Raw genomic sequence first — 18,209 nt, forward strand, 5'->3', positions numbered from 1 at the left:
TAGGTGACTTTTACCTTTACTTGAGTCATTTTCTATTAAGGTATCTTTACTTTTACTCAAGTATGACAATTGGGTACTTTTTCCACCACTGCTACTAAGAGGAAGCCATGAAGGCAAAAAAAAGAGATGTTTTTAGCACAAACAGTCAAATAGAGGGAAATAATCCCCTAAAAGAACAAATAGGATAATTTAAGGGTTAATACATTGTTGCTGTTTGTTTACTTTGTCTTACAGTAATTGATAACTAAGCCTACTCCCATTGCTTAACTAACTGCTAGGATGACAAGAACGTATGGAATCTCACAATGATAATAACATTCACCCCATGCCGAGCCATGATGACAACAGGTCACAGTGGGAGGCAACAGGGGTGGCAGAGTGGGGTTAGTGTGTCAGTAGAGTTAGAGAAACTAGAAGCTTGTCGATGTCAAAGGGAGTTACGGAGCACATTCTTTTGAAGGTATGTGTTTTTTTTTTATCTCCCAGGCTCCACCTGGTAGACGTTCAGCAGACGTGTGAAGAAAGACATGGTTGATGGTAGACCCCTCCAACCTCCCACCCCCTTTCATCTCTTCATTTTTTTCATATTTTTCAACCATCTCTCTCATCTCTCATTCCTTGGGCTCGTTCACTGACAGAGGTAGATGGGATGCCATGTCAGGTGGGGGGGATGGGGTTTGGGTTGTCAGAGACATCTCTCTCCCTCTCTCTCTTTCTCTCTCTCTCTCGCTCTCACTCCCCAGGAGATGTGAGAAGGATGTCTCGGAGCACAGGTAAGATGGGTTGTATGCCAGCAGTGTATAGAACAACAGAGCTCAGGGTAAACAGGTTCTCCCTATCTTTCTCTCTATGTCTTTCTGTCTATATAAGTCTTCTGTGTATCTGCCCGTGCCAGCCATGTAAAGGCCTATGGCATAAAGAAGCTGCCCATCTTGTGTTCTTGAGGTGTCCCTTTCACCCAGAGATAGAGAGAGAAAGAAAGGATAGATAGATGGATGGACAGACAGATTGAAAAACATTTAGTGAAAAATGTTCACATATACAGTACATGAAGCAGATTCAACACATGTACATATGCATACACGTACAGTGGTTGCTCAACTAAAAGTTTTGAGATTACGCTGCGTGATTTAGAGGAAATTTGAGGTTTAGTACATTATCCCGCATCACTACTCCAGACCAGCGCAAGGGGGAGTTCGAGCACTGATTATGCTTACTGGAAAATACTCTTTCAAAATGAATGGAAGAGGCAAGTAGAAGGGGGGAAAAGACAGCATTCAGAGGTCAAGACAGCGCTGCTCTGAGACAAGCATGGGGACTGGTCTTGATAAATCAATGAGATTTTTATTTTCACTTAATCACCGTTTGGGTATTGGTTAGACTACAATTAGGGTGTGGAAATGTTAGGATTTTTTGCTCTTACTGTAGTACTGGAGCCTACTCCTGACCGGTCACGTTATACAGCGCCATTAAGGGCTATTAGCAGAACAATATATACTTTGTGCAAGGCATTAAAAACTGTGCAAGGATGGCGCGTTCCAAGTGGCGCAGCAGTCTAAGACACTGCATTGCAGTGCAAGCTGGGTTGCTACAGATGCTGGTTCTGGCCTTTTTCTCACTCACTATTGGTTATTTGAAAATGAAATCATCTAAAATATAGTTATTTTTTAAACAAGCCATAGAAGGTTGGTTGCAATTTCAGTTTAATATAAAGTACTATTATTATTATTAACCCTGCATTATAATTGTATAAAAGCCCCTTAGATATTCTGTGATTGTATTTACAGTAGTGATATGAAAAGGTGTCGCCGAAGAACATGGCTGATGTTTTACATTCTCCCAACCAATACAAAATTGCATTTTGTGTAACTTATTTTTTATCTATTGAGTACATAATGTTGCTGCTACCGTCTTTTATGACCGAAAAGAACTTCTGGACATCAGAAAAGCAATTACTCACCGCGGACTGGAAAAAACTTTTTCCTTTAATTAGTCCGATGAGAAGGATATCCTGCTTTCACTGGAACAGGCCCAGATCCATGCCTTTTGTGTGAAGAAAAGACGCCAGAAAAGGGGACACAGATCAGGGATCCTTCTGAGAATCCGGAGGTGAGCGAGCAAACTCCCAATGCCTTCTATTCTTCTTGCTAATGTGAAAGCATTGGAAAATAAAATTGATGACCTACTATTACGATTATCCTACCAACGGGACATTAAAAACTGTAACATCTTATGTTTCACCCAGACGTGGCTGAACAAAGAAACAGACAATATAGAGCTGGCGGGATTTTCCATGCACCGGCAGAACAGAGACGCTACCTCTGGTAAGACGAGGGGTGCAGGTCTTTTTGTCAATAACAGCTCGTGCACGATGTCTAAAATTAAAGAAGTCTCGAGGTATTGCTCGCCTGAGGTAGAGTACTTCATGATAAGCTGTCGACCACACTCTCTACCAAGAGAGTTCTCATCTGTATTATTTGTAGCCTTCTATTTACCACCACAAAGCGAAGCTGGCACTAAGACCGCTCTCAACCAACTCTATAAGGCCATAAACAAAGAAGAAAATGCTCACCCAGAAGCGGCGCACCTAGTGGCCGGGGACTTTAATGCAGGAAAACTTAAATCAGTTTTACCACATTTTACCAGCATGTCACATGTGCAACCAGGGATGGGGAAATCCTAGACCACCTTTACTCCACACACAGAGATGCATACAAACATCTCCCTCGCCCTCCATTTGGCAAATCTGACCATAACTGACCACACTGGCTTGGATTTGGGAAAAGATGGAGAGATGAGCATATATCTCTCTGTACATTCTTCTCTGAAACTTGGATTTTCATTATCCACTTTTCTTCTTGATACTTTTTGAGAGCGACATTTTATCTTGCTATCAAGCTACTTGTTGTGAACAAATGTCAACGTTAAAAAAGTAGTGGAGCCTACAGTAGGCTACGTAGACCTGTTTTTCCCCACCAATCAACGCACAGAGAAATAGACTCAAATAATAATTGAATAGAGACATAGTGATTTTATGAGCGTAGCCATATCAACATTATTATCTTATTGTCACTGAATTTATTATGTACTAATCATATGTGTTTGACATGTTGAATTTGTAGTGTTGGCCAATTTAATTGTGCTAATATTCTATACTTATTATGTTCTGGACCGCCGTCATCCAATTGTTATAATAGGATTTGAAGCAATAGCCTACCCGGGTGTGTTCAACTATTTCAGCACCGTTTTACACTGTTCTGAGACAAGCATGATGACTGGTCACTGACTGGTCACTATTTTCACTGAATCTCCATCTGGGTATTGATTAGCCTACAATTAGGGTGTGGAAATGGTCACGTTGTAGAGCGCCATATATTCCTAACGTTTTTTTTTTTTCTTGGAATAGAAACACCATAATATTAATCAAATTAATTAAGCTAAAATTAAAATCAATCCCATATACCTTGTTCTTTAAAAAAATATATATATTCTCAAGTACAGCCAATATTACAAAAAGTAAAATGCTTCTCAAAGATGCCCTCTGGTGGTCAAACTAGCACTAATGGCAACAATGGCTGACAATGAAATGACGTGCCATAGAATTCTGTGGCAGCCCGCAAGGTGTGCTGCAGTATGATGCAACTTTTACAGGAAGTAACCCTGTACATATAGACGCTAAATATCTCACATTTCTGATATGGTCTGGCTGTGGTGCTCAGCATGGTGTGAAATTGTGTTTCTGAGCATGAGGATGGTTGGATGCGTGTGTGATCATTTCCATGTAAACCCATAAACCATAAGCACCATGAAGTTAATAGGAGCATTTCAAGTTGGGTGTCTACTGAAAGATAAGAGTCTATATTTTAGAGAAAATAAAGCATACTGTACATAAAAATGCTCAACCATTTTCCGTCGTCAAAATGTGGCATAGGTAAAGGCTTTGATTTCTGGTCAAACAGATGGAAAAGGGGTCTTAGAAAATATCTAGCAGAAAAAGTCTTAAAAGGTATTAAAAATGCATCAAAACCCAATATTATTAAGTAAAGACCCCTACTAACTAATATCAACACAAATATTTAGTTTCTAATATCAACACTTATTTAGTTTTGGACATTTGGTCAATATGTTTACATAATATGGATCTATTCCATATTTTATTGGGTTACAGCCTGAATACAAAATGTATTAAATTGATGTTTTTTTCTCACCCATCTACACACAATTCCCAATAAGGACACAGTGAAACATGTTTTAAGAAATGTTAGCAAATTTATTGAAAATGAAACACAGAAATATCTCATTTACATAAGTATTCACACCCCTAAATCGATACATGTTAGAATCACCTTTGGCAGCAATTCCAGCAGTTAGTATTTTTGGGTAAGTCTCTAAGCGCGTTAGCACACCTGGATTGTACAATATTTGCATGTTATTATTTATAAAATTCGTCAAGCTCTGTCAAGTTGGTCATTACTAGATAACCATTTTCAAGTCTTGCCTTAGATTTTCAAGCTGATTTAAGTCAAAACTGTAACTCAGCCACTCGGGAACATTCAATATCGTCTTGGTAAGCAACTCCAGGGTGTTTGTGTCCCAGTCTATGAACCAGGTTTTCCACTAGGATTTTGCCTGTGCTTCGATCTATTCCGTTTCTTTTTATCCCCAAAAAACTCACTTGTCTTTGCCGATGATTAAAAAAAACATGATGCAATAAATAGGCTACAGTAGCGAAATAATTACAATTAAACACTGGAGTGATAGATTTTGGAATATTTATTGGAACATATACTTGTTGTTTTGGAATATTTGTATTCTGTACAGGTTTCCTTCTTTTCACTCTGTCATTAAGGTTAGTATTGTGGAGTAACTACAATGCTGTTGATCCATCCTCAGTTTTCTCCTAACACAGCCATTCAACTCTGTAACTGTTTTAAAGTCAGATTTGGCCTCGTGGTGAAATATCTGAGCGGTTTCCTTCCTCCACTGTAACTGAGTAAGGAAGGATGCCTGTATCTTCTTAGTGACTGGGTGTATTGATGCACCATCTGAAGTGTAATTAATAACTTAACCATGCTCAAAGGGATATTCAACGTCTGCTTTTTTTCATATTTACCCATCTACCGATGGGTGCCCTTCTTTGTGAGGCAATGTAAAACCTCTGGTCTTTGTGGTTGAATCTGTGTTTGAAATGAACTGCTTGACTGAGGGACCTTACAGATGCTTGCCATAGCAAAGGGGTTGAATATTTATTGACTCAAGACTTTTCAGCTTTTAATTGTCAATTAATTGGTAAAAATGTCTAAAATCATAATTCCACTTTGACATTATGGGGTATTGTGTGTGTAGGCCAAAGACAAACAAATCACAATGTAAAAGAATGTACATTCACAACAAAATGTGGAAAACGTCAAAGGGTGTGAATACTTTCTGAAGGCAGGCCAGGTTGTAATAATTAATATATTCAGCAAATGTATCTGTCCTTATGGCCTTCTGCATGTTTACTTGAGTCCTAACTTGAGGTACTGGTATATTTACCTGCAGTGCTTCTCCTTCGTACTCAACTGTAGCTGCAGTGCTATTTGCAGTGTTAGCTCTTTCAACTTGAGGTGACCCACATCTTCCCCTCTGTCTGTCAACTTGAGTGCTTCCGGCAGTTACTTTGTTTTTGCTTTGCCTTTCCTCTGTAAGTACAGGGTCGATCCATCTTGACCTATTGCGTAGCACAGCCAGTAGTCTCTCCTGAAATTCTCAGAACACTTCACCTAACTGAAAACATTAACATTTCCTTTCAATTAATGAGAAACTTTAGAGAGTGAATTTCCAAAACTTTGAAACTACTTAGTCGTCTTACTCATTCCACTCGTATCACTTTCTCCCTAAAGGCTGAGGCTAGCTACACCCAGGATCCATTGTAACATTGACTGAGGTGAGAGTGTTTATGAGAGAGCAGATGGACCAGAGATTAAGGAGAGGACAACAGATGTGTAGACAGACAAATATGAGTTGCTCAGAGGGCATGCAGGACACACATTGAACTGGGTGGCATTGAGGACCCTATATATAGTGGAATTACATGTGCAGACAATATATACTGTAGATGAATGTATAGGTTGATAGTCGGCCAATCTCTCCAGGGCCCAGTTTCCAGATAGCGATGGAATGTAGGCTTACGAGTGTTTAAACCGTACATCTTTCCAACAACGGTCGAAGATGTAACAGGCATTTCACAAAACACCATGTAGAGAGAATGGTTGCTAAGTGCATCGTTGGAGCATGTGTCAATACTGATAGGATCAAAAGGGAGCGCTGCTCTCGGATCAGCTTTCTCCATTCAAATCTTTCCTTAAAATTGTAATTATTTCACAATACTGACAACGGATCAGCTCTTAGAGAGATAACACCACCTATGGCTGCAAATATTAAGGTGGCTTATTCTAATGCTTACCCACTACAAATGCACTTAATCACATATTTGGCACATCATTGCACACAGGCTACAAATCATGAAATGTATTGAGACAAATTATCGACACTAGCCTTCAAAATAGCAAAATAGAACCAAATTGATAGAACATGAAATGTATTTCAATATGATTTAAATAGGCCTATAGCCTACTGTTTATATTTTAATGCCGTCATCGTGGTTTTCATTTGAAGCATATTTGTATACGCCGATTGCTTGTGTCAACTGCAAAGACAATGGCAACTTGGAATTTGTAGTCGACTTTGTTCTGAAGTTATCGTGTCACAGAAAGTGGATAAACCATGTGATTCTATGTTTATCGGAGATCGTCTCTGTCTAAAGTGACGTGGGAGGGCAAAAAAAAATGTTGGGACAATGCACAGAGCTGTTCTAGATGACAAAGGTTTTCAAGTGCAACGTTAATAACGATGGTTTTGGGAAACAACTCATGGATTTAATGACGCTCCTACGAAGGTTCTAAAGATAAACTTAGCCTTAAGATGCTTTTGGGAAACTTGGCCCACATGAATACTAGATTACAGATATTGATTTTGCAATTAACAAATATAGATATGTAATAAACATTGTAAAGAGTAAGATGAAAGAGAGACAGTAATGTTGGTATTCTGATAGCAACTATGCTCCAGGCATTCAGTCTAAGATTAAATAGATGTAGCAGGCAGCACCATGCTGAGGTGATGCCAGGCCAAGTATCACACACACACACACGCACACAAGCATGGACCCACAAACACACACACATGCACACACATTCTTAGACCCCACACAACCAACGAGCCCTCCCACCCCATGCCAGGTGCATCTGTGTTTGCAGTCGAACAGCAGGACATGGGGAGGGCTATTTCAGGGCCAGGACAGATTGAAATCCGGATTAATCTCAGTTTAAATTCTCTCATTCTTCTGAGCAACACTAAATCCAAATCAAATGACTCACCAGTCAGAGCCCCCCACTCCTCCTGACTTGCAACTGTTCAGTGTTTCTCAAGCTGTGGCTCATAAAGGCTTAACTAATTACTAGTGACAATCTAGAGCCAGTGGAAACATCCCTAATGAAAGGACTGACTGGGATTCGTCATTGGGACAACAGTTTGCCCTCTGAAGATGGGCAGAACTAAATCACAGGAGAACACACTAATCTGGAGCCTCTAATCTGCAATCCCCTGTAAATCTGGTGATGAGAATTCACAAGAATGGTTTCTCTATCTTTCCCTTCCTTACTCACGCCGTCCTAGTATCTTCCTCCTATTTTGTAATGTATGTGGAGTATGGGATGTGTGTGTGTGTGTGTGTGTGTGTGTGTGTGTGTGTGTGTGTGTGTGTGTGTGTGTGTGTGTGTGTGTGTGTGTGTGTGTGTGTGTGTGTGTGTGTGTGTGTGTGTGTGTGTGTGTGTGTGTGTGTGTGTGTGTGTGTGTGTGTGTGTGTGTGTGTGTGTGTGTGTGTGTGTGTGTCCAGTTCTGTATGAAGTGGTCAATCAGACCTACACTTCCCACATAACCATCTAGGCGTGTGATGGACGCAGAGGAGTGGAGAAAGGGGGATGTGTGTGTGATGGAAGAGTGGGAAGAGGAAGCAGCCAGTAGTATGTGAGGGAGGTAGATGAGTTCCCTCCTGACAGTGTTGACATGCCCATCCAACAGCAGAGCCACACACATACTGGGTGGGACACACACACACAGGCATACCATACAATTCTATGCACAAGGTCTACTTTTAACAATTCCTACTGAACATTTTACAAAAACACATTTTCTGGAAGATCTGTGCAGATACAAAGTTTGGTAACAGAATTTCAGTAAAACTTCCCTCAGTGTTCTGTGTCCACGTTTTCCAACAACTCTGTTAAATATCTGCTGCGAATTAAGATTCAACGATGTCTGCAGAAAGAATGGGGTGTCACCTATGACATGACACATTGACTTTGAAAAAAATCTCTCTTGGTTTTTGAACTACGGTAAGTGAAGTGGATTTACACCCAGTAACAGAATTGCGGTTACGGAATTTCATCATGGGTCCCGGATCTGTACTACACAGAAATGCATAACTATGGATATGATTGTCGTTCTCATCATGTTCATACCCCTTGACTTTTTCCACATTTTGTTCCACAAATTGATTCAATATTTTTTTGTTGTCATCAATCTACACACAATACCCCATAATGACAAAGCTAAAACAATGCATTAAAAATAAAAACCTGAAATACCTTATTTACATAAGTATTCAGACCCTTTGCTATGAAACACGAAATGTAGCTCAGGTGCATCCTGTTTCCATTGATCATCCTTGAGCTGTTTCTACTTGATTGGACCACCTGTGGTAAATTCAATTGATTGGACATTATTTGGAAAGGCACACACCTGTCTATATAAGGTCCAACAGTTGACAGTGCATGTCAGAGCAAAAACCAAGTCAGGAGGTCGAAGGAATTGTCTGTAGAGCTCCGAGACAGGATTGTGTCGAGGCACAGATCTGGGGAAATGTACCAAAAAATGTCTGCAGCATTAAATGTCCCCAAGAACACAGTGGCCTCCATCATAATTTTTTTTATTTTGACGAGGCAAGTCGGTTAAGAACAAATTCTTATTTACAAAGACGTCCTACACAGGCCAAACCCAGACAATGCTGGGCCACTTGTGCAACGCCCTATGGGAGTCCCAATCACAGCCGCTTGTGACACAGCCTGGTTTAAAACCAGGGTGTCTGTAGTGATGCCTCTAGCACTGAAATGCAGTGCCATAGACTGCTGCGCCACTCAGGAGCCCTAATGGAAGAAGTTTGGAACCACCAAGACTTTTCCTAGAGCTGGCCGCCCAGCCAAAGTGAGCAATTGGGGGAGAAGGGCCTTGGTCAGGAAAGTGACCAAGAACCCGATGGTCACTCTGACAGAGCTCCAGAGTTCTTCTGTGGAGATGGGAGAACCTTCCAGAAGGACAACCATCTCTGCAGCACTCCACCAATCAGGCCGTTATGGTAGAGTGGCCAGACAGAAGCACATGACAGCCCACTTGGAGTTAGCCAAAAGGAACCTAAAGGACTCTCAGGCTATGAGAAACAAGGTTCTCTGGTCTGATGAAACCAAGATTGAAATCTTTCGCCTGAATGCCAAGCGACATGTCTGGAGGAAACCTGGCAACATCCCTACGGTGAAGCTTGGTGGTGGCAGCATCATGCTGTGGGGATGTGTTTCAGCGACAGGGACTAGGGGTCGGGATCGAGGGAAAGATGAACGGAGCAAAGTACAGAAAAATCCTTGATGAAAACCTGCTCCAGAGCACTCAGACCTCAGACTGGGGCGAAGATTCATCTTGAGAAACTCCCCAAATACAGGTGTGCCAAGCTTGTAGCGTCATACCCAAGAAGACTCGAGGCTGTAATCGCTGCCAAAGGTGCTTCAACAAAGTACTGAGTAAAGGGTCTGACTACTTGTGTAAATGTAATATTTCAGTTCTTTATTTTTAATACATTTGCAAAAATTTCTATAAACCTTTTTTTGCTTCGTCATTATGGGGTATTGTGTGTAGATTGATGAGGGAATAAAAATGATTGAATCCATTTTAGAATAAGGCTGCACCGTAACATAATGTGGAAAAAGTCAAGGGGTCTGAATACTTTCCGAATGCACTGTACGCAGGGTTTATAAATGAGGCCCCAGGCATTGACCTCTAAATCGGTGAGGCACTCAGCATCTGGGCAGCAACAGACATCCCTCCCTCTATCCCCTCTGCATCAGATCAGCAGGAAGCACGGGCTAATTGCAGAAAATGAAGAGGAGGATGGATTGTTGTTGTTTGTCACCAGTGCCACAATTGGAGCTGTCAGTGATTATAGGCAGCATGGGCCTGCTCCACTTTCAGAGCACACAGTCTTATTTCAATGTCCCAAAGGCTATGTCAACCTCTACTTAAAACTGTTCCTCTGGTATTTAGCCTCAGCTAACTGCTAATCGTTATCAGCAACATTCTAAATGCAAAATCAGCGGGCTAACGAAGAGGAACTAACACTTTGCAATACCTAAAAGGTGATGGACAAACTTGGAAATTAGTTAAGCGTGATTAGTGGCACTGAAGGGTACATTATGAGGTCACTCACCAGTATACACCTGAGGTGTGTCTCCTTTTATATGTTTGTGTTGACCATTTCGGTCTCGCTATAAATGACGTTCGCCTCAAGGCTTCATAACGCATTGATAATGTCTTTATAAGCGCTACATAAATGTGTTACAATGCATCTATAATTGTATGTCATGCTTTATAGAGGGTTCATAAATGTGGCATGTCTATGTGACATAATCACCAATGTCAAATGTAATGTAACCCAGAATGTCAAATATGATATAAACATGTGCAGGCTTATAAAGGGTGACATGTTGTGCTGAAGGATGGCACATGCTCTAAAGTGAAGTCATGTTAGTCACATTACACCATTCTCAGGCACTTCCACCCAAATGTGCGGAAGGTCTGGTGGGCCAACGCATTAAACTTGGCCTTCATTAGTTCAAGGTTAAGTTTCAAATACAATTTCAAGAAGATACATTGTGGAAATGGGCAGGGCTTAGCCATAATTGTGACTTTTTGACTGTGTTAACTAGTGACGATGACAAATACTTTACTCAGATCACTCCTGTAGAATTGTATGGACACTCCCACTAAGGCCACCTTTGAATGCTTGATATCCCAGGCGTATATTTGCTGTGTGCGCAATAGCCTTGGCACGACGTTACACCAAGAAACACTTACCTTGATGAAAGCCCCCAACCTTAAAAAATGTAAAGAGTCTTTCTTCTGGAACCAAGTGGCATGTTCCTCTGTATGTACACAAACACGGACACAACAAAAGAACGAGCCATACCGTGCGATGCTGGGCCCAGTCAGGTCTTTTGACACATTCACCCACTCCCCCACTGAAAGATCAGCAACAAAATGTTGGCACCATTGTTAACAGGCTGTAATCAAGTCCTTGTCTCCAGCATGGGAAGAGGAGTACCTGGGGCCTATGCTTACGTTCAGGTTCACGCAGGTTCTAAGCCCATTCGTAGCTTACGCTCCTGTAAACTATAAATCTCAAATTAACTTCAAATTGAAGGCTCCTGAACGTGCCTTTACAATCAGCGATTTCCCTTTATAGAATGCTGGCACAATTGAGGGTTTAGTCAGGAATAGCCATGGACCAAAAGAGAAGAGCAAACTTTTTGGGAGACAGGATCACGGCGATGGGAGAGGAGATTGAAGACAGGCAACACGTATTATTCGGTGACCTAAATAGTGGGTTGACAAACAAAGCCAACACAGGTAGCTTGGGAGTGGGACGCAGCTGCAGTGAATGAGGTGGGGCAGCAAGACAGAGCTGTGGCTGATGTGAAAAAGAAATGGTCTGACAAACTGCAAGGGAAGAAAAATAGCCGAACATAACATGCAGGAAAATCACTTTACCTCAAGTCTTCGCAAAGAGATGAGATCATTTCAACGTCACAGTAAGGTTAAATAAATAACTATGCGTGGTTTTCTGCGTAAGTCATAGTCCGTTGTATAAATGAGGCCCCTGGTGCGGTCGTCTCAGGTTGGACTGACACAAGCACAAGTTTTTCAGGTCCATCAACAATTTAAATATCTCTCACACCCTACATAGTCCATCTGTAAATAGCCCACCCAATCCACCGACCTCATCCCCATATTGTTTTTATTTACTTGAATGCTCTTTTGCACACCAGTATCTCTACTTGCACATCATCATCTGCTCATCTATCATTCCAGTGTTAATTTGCTAAATTGTAATTACTTCGCTACTATGGCCTATTTATTGCCTTACCTCCTCACGCCATTTGCACACACTGTAAATAGACTTTTCTTTTTTCTATTGTGTTATTGACTGTAAGCGTGTTTATTCCATGTGTAACTCTGTGTTGTTTGTGTCACACTGCTTTGCTTTATCTTGGCCAGGTCGCAGTTGTAAATTAGAATATTTTTTTATGTTTTATAATAAAACAGTAACTTGTGGATAATGAGAGAACCTTCACAAATCAGCAGAACGTCAATAACCTATATATTGACACTTCATGTAGAATCCTGTAATACTTTGTTTGAGACACTTTCGGCCGCTCATAACACATGCATCGACTCCATATCGCATGACGCTGTACTTCAAGTCAGACACCTTTGGTCATTCGTAACATGTACATGAAGACCTAATGATGTAAACATAAATGTACTAATATTTAATTATCACTAAGAGCTAAAGCAAATAAACATGAAAAACATTTTTAAACCATTAAATGTCCTTTTTATTTGTAAATTTTTAAAACAATACAAATACATTAAGTTTATTAAAGGCCAGCAATGCAATTACATTGAACACTACTGTACACTGGGCTGTGAATAGTGTAGCTTGTTCCTGAGCTGGCGGACAACTTGTTCTTGCCTCTCTGCCTACTGGAGGTACTGTATGTCGGTTCCAACCTTAAAAGCAACAAAGAAAGTTAGCAGGTCCGATAGGAAATGCCTTTGTCACACCATCTGTGCTGCGCCAGAAACTCTGAATGGGGAAATGGGAAACTCCATTTGATTCGTATTATTATATTCCTCTTTCATTTACATACCTCATGACGTGACTATGAGACATGGCTGTATCTAGGGAGATTTTTATTTAGCTCAGCCTGCTAGCTATCAAGGTTTTGGCTAGCTAGCAATTGCTGTGAATCCACCAGAAAAAAATTGAAATAACGATTGAGGTAGCTAGAGTATGTAATCTAACTCAACAATCAACTAGTACAAACAAATTGAAATGTCAATATACTGTACGGTGCCTTCAGAAAGTAATCAGACGCCTTTACTTTTTCCACATTTTGTTACTTTATAGCCTTTATTCTAAAATGGATTAAATCGTTTATCCCCCCCCCCCATCAATCTACGCACAATTCCCCATTATGACAAAGCAAAAACGATTTATTTTTAATTTTTGCTAATTTATAAAACAAAAAAACATGAAATATCACATTTACATAAGTATTCAGACCCTTTAATCAGTACTTTGTTGAAGTACCATTGGCAGGGATTACAGCATCAAGTGTTCTTGGGTATGATGTTACAAGCTTGGCACACCTGTATTTGGGGAGTTTCTCCCATTCTTCTCTGCTCTCAAGCTCTGTTAGGTTGGATGGGGAGCATTGCTGCACAGCTATTTTCAGGTCTCTCCAGAGATGTTCAATCGGGTTCAAGTCTGGGCCACTCAAGGACATTCAGAGACTTGTCCCGAAGCCACTCCTGCAATGTCTTGGCTGTGTGCTTTGGGTCGATGTCCTGTTGGAAGGTGAACCTTTGGCCAGCTCTAGGAAGAATCTTGGTGGTTTCAAACGTCTTCCATTTAAGAATGATGGAGGCCACAGTGTTCTTGGGGACCTTCAATGCTGCAGAAATGTTTTGGTATCCTTCCCCAGATCTGTGCCTCGACACAATCCTGTCTCAGAGCTCTATGGACCTCATGGCTTGGTTTTTGCTCTGACAGTTTAGACAGACAGCTTGGTGCATTCAACATGTCAATACCTCTCATAAATACAAATTAAGTTACTTACATTGTGTTTTCCAATGCCCCTAGGATCATGTACACTTGAATCAGCATTATGACAACTCATTTTCACGATAGTAGGGATTAACTGAGCTGGTCTTGGATCGTTGAACAGTCCTTGTTTCAACACAGCCTTGAAATGCGTGGACAGAGACCAGGAGCCAAGATGATTTGGATGGACTCGGTCATTCCTGTAGAGTGTCTTCTGTTTCCAGAATGTGTCAAAGTTATCTATAAAATGACTCCAGCAGAGCTACAGTAGTCTTTTAGCCAGATGTGTAATGCCGATGGTACTGGACCTGAAATGAGTGAAGGCAAGGCAGGTTGATGTGCTCAAGAGTGTAGATTTATTTACAGGTATTGGTGATCCAATGGTGAAAGCACCATATCATACAACATATACAAGTAGATTTACCAAATATACACACTGGCAATAGCCCAAAAGAACTAGCTCATGTCCCTCGCGTGGCTCAGTTGGTAGAGCATAGCACTTGCAATGCTAGGGTTGTGGGTTCGGGTTCCCATGGGGGGCCAGTATGAAAAACGTATGCACTTGCCACTGTAAATTGCTCTGGATAAGGGTGTCTGCTAAATGACTAAAATGTAACCTGTCCTATATAAATGGACACCAGTAGCGGGCAAGACTGTTCACCCTCCCCTTGAGAAATCAAATATATCTAACAGGAGCTCAAATTAGTATACTTATAATATACAGTGCCTTGCGAAAGTATTCGGCCCCCTTGAACTTTGCGACCTTTTGCCACATTTCAGGCTTCAAACAAAAAGATGTAAAACTGTATTTTTTTGTGAAGAATCAACAACAAGTGGGACACAATCATGAAGTGGAACGACATTTATTGGATATTTCAAACTTTTTTAACTTCTTGATTCTACTTGAGACGCATATGTCTCAACTAGGCACCTGGAAATGCAAATGCGCTACGCTAAATGCTAAATGTACTCGTTAAAACTCAAACCTTGATCAAAATTCACAAGCAAGGTATTGAATTAAAGCTACACTCGTTGTGAACCTAGCCAACAAGTCAGATTTTTAAAATGCTTTTCGGCGAAAGCATGAGAAGCTATTATCTGATAGCATGCAACACCTCAAAATGCCTGATCGCGACGTAAACAAAGACTTTGCTTATCCGGCGCTGCACAAAACGCAGAAATAAAATATAAAACATTCATTACCTTTGACGAGCTTCTTTCTTGGCACTCCTATATGCCCCATAAACATCACTATTGGGTCTTTTTTTCGTTTAAATCGGTCCATATATACCCAAAATAGCTTTCTATGGAAGCTGTGTCATTCAGAAAAAAACATTGTTTTTAAACGCTGCGTCATTTTTTTAAATTAAAAAAGTCGACGATAAACTTTCACAAAACACTTCGAAATCCTTTTGTAATCCAACTTTAGGTATTAGTAAACGTTTATAATCTATCAAAATGATTACAGGGCGATGTATATTCAATAGCTCCTCGTCTGCAAATCAATGGCTGCCAATGTCCACATTGAAAAGATCCTGGTGGAGACCGGAAGAAACGGAATCCAGATAGTTGGATTTTCCAACAAAAAATTCAATTGATAATGACGACAATGGCGACATCGTGTGGAATTTGTATGAATTGCATGCAGGTCAATATTAAATTTTGTCCCCTTTTAACAACCCATGAAAGTGACTTATGGAAATTATTTTTAGCTTTCAGAGAGCAGTTTTTCTTGCGTTTTTCAATGAAACACACGATCTGTTATAGTCACAGCCGTGATTTAACCAGTTTTATAAACTTCAGAGTGTTTTCTATCCACACATACTAATCATATGCATATACTATATTCCTGGCATGAGTAGCAGGACGCTGAAAAGTTGCGCGATTTTTAACAGAATGTTCGAAAAAGGAAGGGGTAGACTTAAGAGGTTTTAACAAATCAAAAACAGAAAAATTGGGCGTGCAAAATTATTCAGCCCCTTTACTTTCAGTGCAGCAAACTCTCTCCAGAAGTTCAGTGAGGATCTCTGAATGATCCAATGTTGACCTAAATAACTAATGATGATAAATACAATCCACCTGTGTGTAATCAAGTCTCCGTATAAATGCACCTGCACTGTGATAGTCTCAGAGGTCCGTTAAAAGCGCAGAGAGCATCATGAAGAACAGGGAACACATCAGGCAGGTCCGAGATGCTGTTGTGAAGAAGTTTAAAGCCGGATTTGGATACAAAAAGATTTCCCAAGCTTTAAACATCCCAAGGAGCACTGTGCAAGCGATAATATTGAAATGGAAGGAGTATCAGACCACTGCAAATCTACCAAGACCTGGCCGTCCCTCTAAACTTTCAGCTCATACAAGGAGAAGACTGATCAGAGATGCAGCCAAGAGGCCCATGATCACTCTGGATGAACTGCAGAGATCTACAGCTGAGGTGGGAGACTCTGTCCATAGGACAACAATCAGTCGTATATTGCACAAATCTGGCCTTTATGGAAGAGTGGCAAGAAGAAAGCCATTTCTTAAAGATATCCATAAAAAGTGTTGTTTAAAGTTTGCCACAAGCCACCTGGGAGACACACCAAACATGTGGAGGAAGGTGCTCTGGTCAGATGAAACCAAAATGGAATTTTTTGGCAACAATGCAAAACGTTATGTTTGGCGTAAAAGCAACACAGCTGAACACACCATCCCCACTGTCAAACATGGTGGTGGCAGCATCATGGTTTGGGCCTGCTTTTCTTCAGCAGGGACAGGGAAGATGGTTAAAATTGATGGGAAGATGGATGGAGCCAAATACAGGACCATTCTGGAAGAAAACCTGATGCAGTCTGCAAAAGACCTGAGACTGGGACGGAGATTTGTCTTCCAACAAGACAATGATCCAAAACATAAAGCAAAATCTACAATGGAATGGTTCAAAAATAAACATATCAACACATAGGTGTTAGAATGGCCAAGTCAAAGTCCAGACCTGAATCCAATCGAGAATCTGTGGAAACAATCATGAAGTGGAATGACATTTATTGGATATTTCAAACTTTTTTAACAAATCAAAAACTGAAAAATTGGGCGTGCAAAATTATTCAGCCCCCTTAAGTTAATACTTTGTAGCGCCACCTTTTGCTGCGATTACAGCTGTAAGTCGCTTGGGGTATGTCTCTATCAGTTTTGCACATCGAGAGACTGACATTTTTTCCCATTCCTCCTTGCAAAGCAGCTCGAGCTCAGTGAGGTTGGATAAAGAGCATTTGTGAACAGCAGTTTTCAGTTCTTTCCACAGATTCTCGATTGGATTCAGGTCTGGACTTTGCCTTGGCCATTCTAACACCTGGATATGTTTATTTTTGAACCATTCCATTGTAGATTTTGCTTTATGTTTTGGATCATTGTCTTGTTGGAAGACAAATCTCCATCCCAGTCTCAGTTCTTTTGCAGACTCCATCAGGTTTTCTTCCAGAATGGTCCTGTATTTGGCTCCATCCATCTTCCCATCAATTTTAACCATCTTCCCTGTCCCTGCTGAAGAAAAGCAGGCCCAAACCATGATGCTGCCACCACCATGTTTGACAGTGGGGATGGTGTGTTCAGGGTGATGAGCTGTGTTGCTTTTACGCCAAACATAACGTTTTGCATTGTTGCCAAAAAGTTCAATTTTGGTTTCATCTGACCAGAGCACCTTCTTCCACATGTTTGGTGTGTCTCCCAGGTGGCTTGTGGCAAACTTTAAACAACACTTTTTATGGATATCTTTAAGAAATGGCTTTCTTCTTGCCACTCTTCCATAAAGGCCAGATTTGTGCAATATACAACTGATTGTTGTCCTATGGACAGAGTCTCCCACCTCAGCTGTAGATCTCTGCAGTTCATCCAGAGTGATCATGGGCCTCTTGGCTGCATCTCTGATCAGTCTTCTCCTTGTATGAGCTGAAAGTTTAGAGGGACGGCCAGGTCTTGGTAGATTTGCAGTGGTCTGATACTCCTTCCATTTCAATATTATCGCTTGCACAGTGCTCCTTGGTATGTTTAAAGCTTGGGAAATCATTTTGTATCCAAATCCGGCTTTAAACTTCTTCACAACAGTATCTCGGACCTGCCTGGTGTGTTCCTTGTTCTTCATGATGCTCTCTGCGCTTTTAACGGACCTCTGAGACTATCACAGTGCAGGTGCATTTAT

Source organism: Oncorhynchus clarkii, chromosome 18 (assembly GCF_045791955.1).
Source record: "Oncorhynchus clarkii lewisi isolate Uvic-CL-2024 chromosome 18, UVic_Ocla_1.0, whole genome shotgun sequence".
NCBI lineage: Eukaryota > Metazoa > Chordata > Actinopteri > Salmoniformes > Salmonidae > Oncorhynchus > Oncorhynchus clarkii.